This window comes from Marmota marmota, unplaced genomic scaffold (assembly GCF_001458135.2).
Source record: "Marmota marmota marmota unplaced genomic scaffold, marMar, whole genome shotgun sequence".
Lineage (NCBI taxonomy): Eukaryota > Metazoa > Chordata > Mammalia > Rodentia > Sciuridae > Marmota > Marmota marmota.
Genome location: NW_026000093.1, coordinates 42,725,589 through 42,734,054, shown reverse-complemented (window position 1 = coordinate 42,734,054; position 8,466 = coordinate 42,725,589).

Here is an 8,466-nt window from a genome sequence, read left to right as displayed (position 1 = left end):
ACCTCTCCCCTCCCCTCCCCTCGAATGTGAAGTTTTAAAATGTGCTTCTGTCCCAAATGCTAGTGAGTTCTATTCCTATAGAAAAAGATGGATTGAGGAAGAGAAAAAGGGCAGGTGAGGGAGAAGAGGTGGAGTGGGAGTAGAGAGAGAGGAAAAGGAAAAGACCAGGAGGCAGAGCAAGGAGCCACGCTGAGCAGAGCAGAGATCAGATGATGGAGGGGCTGGGATGAGAGAGTTGGGCAGCCCGGGGCTGGAGAGAACAAGAGGCGGACTGTCCCCAAGCATCATCATTGCTTCATCAGTGGACTCTTGACATCTTCTTGGCCTGGGCAGTCTCATTAAATTGCTGGTGGGTGGATTAACCACTGTTTGTGCAATGCCAATGTTAGTGTTCCTGAGTGATTGGAAATATCCTGCATTCTGCCTCGGTGACTGTGTTCTCCAGGGAGAAGTGTCAGGGTCCAGAACTGGAAAATTTCCTGAGGACCAGACTAAGGAATCACATGGCTGCATCTGATGTCTCTCCTGACCAGGTCTCATCCCTGTCTTGAGAGAAGGGCTGCACTTTGGCCAAACAGGGTCCTGTTGAAATGCTTGAAACAGCCAGTATTTTTCATCAGGGAAAAGGGAAAACAGGTAGGGAGGTCACAATGGTTTTCCAGTAAGCAACCTACTCCATAGGGATCATGATGCCTGTTTTTGCCCTGCAGGAGGACAAGAGAAAGTGAAGGTCGGTCCATTTCAGAATGGGTGTTGCTATAGAAGACAAAGATTGATAACTGTGTCATGTGTGCCTGACCCAGTGGGATGCACCTAAACCAACATAAAACATATAAATATCTATGTGCTAGTGTTTTAGAAAGATCCCTGAACTCATACATGATCAGGGCGCCTGGGATCTAGACTCTCCATCTCCAGAGCTTTTTCATCTTCCCAAATTGGAACTTTGTATGCATTAAGCACTAATTCCCTCCTCCCTTCCTCTCTGTCCCTGGCAACCACTAACCTACTTGCAATCCTGAGTGATTGGAAATTAGTTTTAAAGACCAATTTATTACAGCTTGAGTAAGTCTCTTACCATAACTGGCCCAAGCCAGCTATGATTGCAATGTATACATGAGAAAAAGTAGCAGGAACTCAAGAAAACTCAGTAGCCATATGGACACAGGCAGCCATTACTGTGTCTGGGTTGCCACCATTCAAGATTCATGATTTTTTTTTTAACCTGAATACTTTTTTGCTATTTAAGAATGTTTTATTAAAATACATATCCTTTTGGGACCTGAGGCCTGGGGTTAATTTACTCCTAAGTGGATATTATGCATTAATTGACAGCTGGGAGAAAGAGACATAGAAAATGGTAACTCTAGAAAGAGAAAGCAAAGAGGAAAAATAAATTTTTAGTGTTTCAGAATTTTCTCCTCCTTGGAGGATTGTTAAACACAGAACAGGCACACCAGAAACTTAGAGAATCAACTTATAGACTCAACATTTCATATAGCACTTAGATATTTCCTTTGCATATTAATTCTTCAATAAAATGAAATTAATGTAGCAAATTCTGATTTTACTTATCTAAGAGGAAAAAAAATAAGATGAGGAATTGAGAGGCTTTCACATGATATGGTTAGAGAGGTAAAGAAGAGTTGGGTTTTTACCCTTATAGGACTAATAAATGTTTCCCCTTAACATTTGTGTAGATATAAAACCACACACATTCTTGTTAATGGGGTGTACTGAGCCTGAAGTCAAAATAGTCAACCAGGCAACCTAAACAAAGTACTGCCTTTAAGCATATTATTTTGCAAATTGACATCTGATGAATTGTTTTATTTAACCTGTGTTACCTTTTAATTGTGGTTAAATACACTATAAGTATACAATTGACCACTGTGACCATTTTTAAAGTGGACTGTTCAGTGGACTTCAGTACATCCATGTTGTTGAGTAACCAACTACAACGTCCATCTCCAAGTTGGAGCTTTGTACCTATTAAGCACTAATTCCCTCCTCCCATCCTCCCAGCCCTTGGCAACCACCATTCTAGTTCCCATCTTTGTACTTAGTTTTAAAGACCAATTTATTAGAGCTTGTAACTGTGATGTTTCATAATCTCAGCACTTGAGAGGCGAAGTCATGGGGAGAAGGTTTTTTGAGGAAAAGTAGGGTTTACACTGTCTTTTCCAACTCTTATGTCCCATATTTATTTCTTTCAAAATGAGATTTCAACCATTTTCCAGAATTTCAAGTGTTCATTGAATGAATTCTAAATAAATAGGCAACACAATTGATTTATTCTTAGTGATTTTAGGAACAGATGCATCAAAGTGCTTCAAAAGCGCATGGATTTGGGGCTGGAGTTATAGCTCAGTGGTAGAGCGCTTGTGTAGCCTGTGTGAGGCACTTGGTTCGATCCTCAGCACCACATAAAAATACATAAATAAAATAAAGATATTATGTACGTACACAACTAAATTTTTTTTAATTTAAAAATTTAAATTTAAATTTAAATTGTTACTTCAATCATTTCTGTTGAACTAGGACATATTGAAACTAGTCAAGGCAGGCTTCTGCCCTAGATATTAACATAAAATACATGGAAAAAAATTAAATTTATAGGGAAAGTATAGACACTTTTAAGTGAGTAGCTAATTGCTCTTTGTGATTTCTTTCACAAGCAAAACCTAGTATATTAACAAATAGACAAGAGAGCAATAAACAGTTTCTGTGATCAACTTAGTGAATGCTAAAGTTCTAAAGCAACATACAGATTATGATAAATTGATAATAAATGTGACATTCTCGGCACACGTAAATAAACCCTGAATTTGAGAACCTCTGGTTTCCCAGGGCCCTAGTAAATACACTTTTAATAGAAATCGCATGTAAAGAAGCCATATGCTTATAATTACCCAAACATTGTAGATCCCTTGTGTGAAATTTCACATCTTTATTGCTTCTATTTTAATGTTTACAAAGTTGGTAGTAATTTTTCAAACCAAATATGATACTAAACAGGAAAGACAATTTCCTATATAATCATAATTTTCTATGCAAGATTTGGCAGGGATCATATCGCTCCTAAAGTTTAATCATTTTTTTACTCTCATATAAGCATCGTAGGTGCTCATTTGAGAACAAACTTAGCCTGCCCCATTTAAGTATCCCAATACCTATTAGAAAACTGCAATGTGTTTTTAATCTAGAATATTTGGACAGACATAAAACATGTTGAATCATTACAGAAGAGAAGTGTTGCCACAAATTCACAATGAAATACAGTAAAATCTTGCTGTGTCAAACAAACAGCCCTTTTAGAGAAGTGACGTACCAAAAAGAAATTCTTCAGAGAATATGAAAGCCTAATTAGATGAAAAAATTTAAATGCAATTTCAGAACAAAAGCATAAAGATTGAAAATGTCTAAAATTAATCAAGTATTTTTATATTAAAAAATCCAAGTATTTGTCTAACAATCATCATATTTACTAGAATCTGTGAGCTTTTCTATATGTTGTACATAATTTGCATGAAGAACTTAAAGGGATGTAATTTCACTCAATCTGGGGCAATAAAACCAAGGAGATGTTTTAAGTTTATTTTTTTTATCTGATACACAAAACATAAATTATACATATTTATGGGGTACCATATTAAAGTTAGAATATTGAGTAGCCAAAAGTGACACACAGATGATCCCAAACCCTTCATTTATTATCTATAGTCTATAAAAAGATCCCCACAGTCTGCTTTATTCTGATCTGCTTTGTGTACTTTTCGGATTCTAAGCAGTCTCCACCCCATTTAGTTTTAGACAGCAGGCTGGATTAACCACATTTGGTTTAGTATGGCTGTAGGCAATTGAATACACCTGGTTTGCATGGAGAATGAAAATTATTTGCTCATTAGGAAAGAGAATCATTCATTTGAAAATGAAATTGCATACTTTACAGCCTTCCCTTTAAAATCAAAGCATTTCTTGAAGTTCTTGGCAGGTAGCTTACCTCTGTTTCATAGTGTAAACCAGTGGCTCACAAACTTAGCTTGCATCAGAATCCCCTGAGGGCTTGTTAAAATACAGATTGCAGGGCCCCAGCCCCAGAAGTTCTGATGCAGTTGATCTGGAGTGAGGCCTATGAATTTGCATTTCTAACCAGTTTCCGGTGATGCTGATGCTACTGGCCCAAGGGTCACAGTTGAGAACAGCTTGTATTGGCAAACTACAACATGGTTGGACATCTACTTGTCCTGTAGTGTGAAAGAGAGCAATAATAGGTCCATTTGAGTCCTCCAGGGGCACTTCATGCTCCTTGCAATATCCAGAACTAGAATTCTAATTCCCTGACAATCTCAGAGCTATCAGAGTGGGGACCTTCATGGGACCAACTGAATCTCTGATTCCTTGTTCAGCTGACATCTCATTCAGCTGATCGAGGGGCTGGGGGAACCAAGGCTCAGAGAGGCTGAGAACTATAATAGCCTCTAGCACAACTCTTCATTCTTTTTCATTTAACTTCTCTATAAATCTGTCAAAGAAGCACTCAAATAAACCAAATGAAAAAATCAGGTTCAGTATTAGTTGGGTAAAGCACAGAGAATGAATGAGACTGGTACCTCCGGCCTAAGTTGTGAAAGAGACATTTTATCTTGGACATACCCTTCCCAGGTATCTTTTTACTTTCTTTCCCCACCTACCTTCCTCTACTCCCCTAAAGTGAACATAGTCCTCACCTTCCTCCTACTGCTCAGGACTCCACCTTGACTACTCTTTGAAGAACACTGCTCAGTATTCTGAGCTAACAGAATTTTTTTTTCTATTTCAAAAGAACGATCCTACAAATGAAATTTTATCAAAATGTCAAAAACATTTCACCAGTATGCAGGGCTTTGACTGAAAGTCCAATACCTTCAGTCACTTTTATAAAAGTTGCCTTTAAAGTGACACTTTAACGTAAAAATAAATAGTAAAATACAAAGAAAACCTCTTTTATTTACTTAAGAGAATCTTCTCTTCCTAGGTGAATATAAAAGGATCACTTAAAAACAATAATGGCACAAGCTTAAGACAATAACAGAACAATTCTATTTGTTTCTGGTCCCGTATCTCTGAGAAGACAGATCGCTCCTTTGTGGATGTTTTGTTGCCTCTTGTGTGACCTCATAACTTCTTAAAATTATATTAATTGATGTCACTATCCCTCTCTCAACTTTGAAAATACCTATAAACTTTCCCATGCTCTATACTGTTTTGTTTCTCCATATGCAACTCCTTCAGCATCCACTGGGGGGCAGGAGACACCAGACTCACAGCTTCCTTCCATTTGGGAGGGAGACTCCAGGATATATCGCTTCAGTCAAGCTGCCCCAGGTGCCCAGGCCAGACCTTCTGAGTTCATCTCAAGAAATTTTCATCCCTTTAAAATGTTCTTCATAGAAGAAACTGCTGATGAGATAACTAGAGCAATATTTCAAAGACTCAGAATATGGCATGAAGATCTAAAAGCAGATTTTGACTTGCTGTTTGCTCTTTGTGTATTTTTACAACACACACACACACAGACAGGAGTCACTTAGATCAAGGGCCTTAGTATAGTCTTAATATTGGAGGATTCCTATTTGAAAAATACCCACAACAGAGGAAACGATCAGGCTTTATACATTACTGAGTCACTGTCATGACACTTGAAGTGATTTTTTCTTTTAAATATAGAGGAAACATTGGATTAAGAGTCAGAAAGTCTTGGCTCCTAGTCCTGGATATATTTCTGACTAGCTTGTGACCTTAGACCCCCTTCCACTGATATGTCTCCTCACCTGTAAAATGATCATTGCAGTCTTTTTGGGCAAAGAGAACTTTCCTTACATGCAACTGAGGCTGCTAGCAAAGGAGAGTAACACCTGTCCCAGGGTAATCCTGAAGTATCACAGACCCTTTGTGATCCTGGCCCTTGGGTCATTTGTTGTTCCACATGACTCTGTCTAGTACACTGAGAGGTCCTGAGTCTCAGCGAATAGACTCATTAATTGTTTCCTGTTTACTGATATCTTGTAGCAGATAATAATTGCTGTGGGCAAAATGTAGAGAAAACATGCAGGGTTGCCCCTGTGGGCAGGAAATATACTTATTGGTTGGAGGGTCCAAACCCATGAATCATCATTAACCAGACACCACATTGATAGAAATTAAAGTTATGATAACAGAAACCACAAGTGTTCATTTCCCTGAGGGAAGGGATAGAGACAGACCACAAGGAGGAAGCCTCTCCTGGATGACACTTGAGAGGCGGATGTGCAGAACAAGATGCTGAGCAGGCCAAACAAGACCGCGTGCGTCCCAGAGGTAGCAGGTAGGCAGAAGAGAAAATGAGAAATGAAGAGTTTGTGTGGTTTTGCAGAAGAGGCATTTGTAGGCCAGTAGGAGGGGCAGAGAGCACAGAGAAATGTTGAAGGCAATGGGTTTGGTAGTAAAAGGAACAAAGGAAGAATCTGACATGGCATCTATCCTTGTAGCAATAATATGAAAAGGACATATGCACCAAAAATGAAGTGTGGAAGGGGACCTATAAAGGCAAAATCATTTTTTCTGTTGTAGTGGAAAAAGAATCCTTAAACTATGTTTTTTTTTTCTGTTCCATTTCCTTTTGTGTTATTAACTTAGAAAAGAGAGAAGAAAAAAGAAAAGGCTACAGTAAAGCACTTTCAAGTATAAGAACTTGACAATCATGAAACTAGGGACATAGGTAGGGTTGAGATAGAGCCAGAAGTATCCATGGAGGAGATCAAAAGGAGGGCAGTGAAGTTCCATAGCCCAGTGGTTAAGAGTTCAGACTCTGGAGCAGTGAGACTGGGCCTCAGTTTCCTTGACTGCAATGCAGGGATAATACAGCACCTAACAGGATTTTTGTGAAGATTAAATGTAAGGGTCTCAGAATCATGATTGATGCACATGTCTTCTGTGGGTGTTTGCCATTTCCTGGGGAGGACAGTGGCCATCCAGGATGGAAGACATGGCCCAAACTATAAGGAAATTAACAGTGTAGAACCAGAAGAGAAGCAAAGCTCTCTCCCCCTGCAGGCTGTCAGGCAAAAAGTTCTAGTAAGGAACAAAGAGGAGATGAAATGGCAAAAAATAGAAAGGGAAAGAAAGTGAGAGGGAGGAGAGTAGAGAGAGGAAATACCTCAAAAAAATAAATAAATAAAACAGTGTGAGGGAGAAGGATACTACCTGAGATGAAATGAAACCACAAGAACAACAAGAAGAAAAAAAGCAAGAAATGAAATGGTGATATTGGAGGAGTAGGTATGATTGCTGGAGGGAGAAGACACTGAGCTGAGGGGCCAAGTCCCGGGTTCTGTCCTTGGCTGCATACCTCCTGGCTGAGTGATCCTGGAAAAGTCACTTAACCTCTTTCAGTCTGATTTTTCTCATTCTGGAAAGTGAAAATAGTCACACCAATCTCAGAGTATTGGTACGATTAAAGGGGAACATATTGTGATCTGTGCTTGAGTACCCAATAATCGTGCAAGGCACAGAGCACTGTGGGAGCTAGGAGCAGCACTCTGCCGCCAGCCTTCCTGCGTTCAGGCCCAGGAAGGAGCGAGGCAGTGGGCGGGGAAGACAGGCACGGGGAATCTGGGGACAGATAAAGGAAACTCGTGATGGGGCGAGGCTGGGCTGAAGAGAAACAGATTGGGGTAGAGCTGCAAAGGGAGGGGTCCGCTGGAAGGGGAGTGGGGAAGCCGGGAAGACAGAGGGTGGGAAGCAGAGAGAGATGGGAGGGCAGTGCGAGAAGAAAAGCAGGCTGGGGAAAGAAAGATTGGAATGCAGAAGGAACTTGGGGAAGGAGGAAGTCTTGAAGACCAGAAGGACCGAAGAGAAGGAAAATGGGGTTGCACTTGAGGTGGGGGGCAGGCCGCAGGAGGCAACAGGAGCCCGCGAGCCGGCGACGGAGAAACGCAGCGGCTAAAGCCAGCGTCAGAAGAAGTTGGGGACTGCGACAGGAGAGGCTGGGGCCTGCAGGGGAGCGCAGCAGCTTTTAGCATCGATCCAAACTCTAAAGACTCGTGGCCTTTGCCTGACCTCGAGGGTTGGGAATAGACGCCTGTCTTTGTGGAGAGCGGTACCCCACGGAGAGAATGGGACTGTCCGGTGCTGGGCCCTGCGTCGGGCCCACCGCGAGGCTTCTCAGGCTCTGGGCTGGTCCCTGAGGGCAGCCAAGGACCCGCCTGGGGGTTGGGGCCGGGGAGAGAAGGTACCACCGCCCGGAGCTAGCGCGGCAGCCAGCGGCAGGGGCGCCAGATCCCAGCTGTCTCTCGGGGGCGCCGCCGCCTCCGTCGCCTTCCTGGTTCCGGGCCGCTCAATGCAGCGAGTGGCGAGGACCTAGAGCCCGCGAGCCGCTGCGGAGCGACCGCTCCTCAGAGAGTGCTAGAGGTACACTGTGGCTGAGGGCAGGCCCTCGCTCCCCAA